This window comes from Mastomys coucha, unplaced genomic scaffold (genome assembly GCF_008632895.1).
Source record: "Mastomys coucha isolate ucsf_1 unplaced genomic scaffold, UCSF_Mcou_1 pScaffold8, whole genome shotgun sequence".
NCBI classification, from domain to species: Eukaryota; Metazoa; Chordata; class Mammalia; order Rodentia; family Muridae; genus Mastomys; species Mastomys coucha.
Window position 1 is genome coordinate 48,918,089 of NW_022196914.1, and position 420 is coordinate 48,918,508.

Consider the following 420-nt stretch of genomic DNA (forward strand, 5'->3'; position numbering starts at 1 on the left):
TTTCAGATGTACTTTTACATTACTGGTGTAAAAACTACTCTTTATGGAGTCACTTAGTGCTATGAACTTTCCTCATAGCACTGTTTTCATTGTGTCCCATAATTTTGAGTATGCTGTGCCTTCATTTTAATTGAATTCTAGAAAAATTTTAATTTCTTTATTTCTTCCCTTGTTGAGATCATTGAATTGAGAGTTAGTTGTTCAGTTCCCATGAGTGTATAAGTTTTCTGGTGTTTCTGTTGTTGCTGAAGTCTAGATTTAATTCACGGTGGTCTGATAAGATATGAGGCATTATTTCAATTTTCTTGTATCTGTTAATGCTTTCATTGTGACAGACTCTACGGTTAATTTTAGAGAAGGTTTTATGAGATAATGAGAAGGAGGTATATATTCTTTTGGGTTTGAGTAAAATGTTCTACA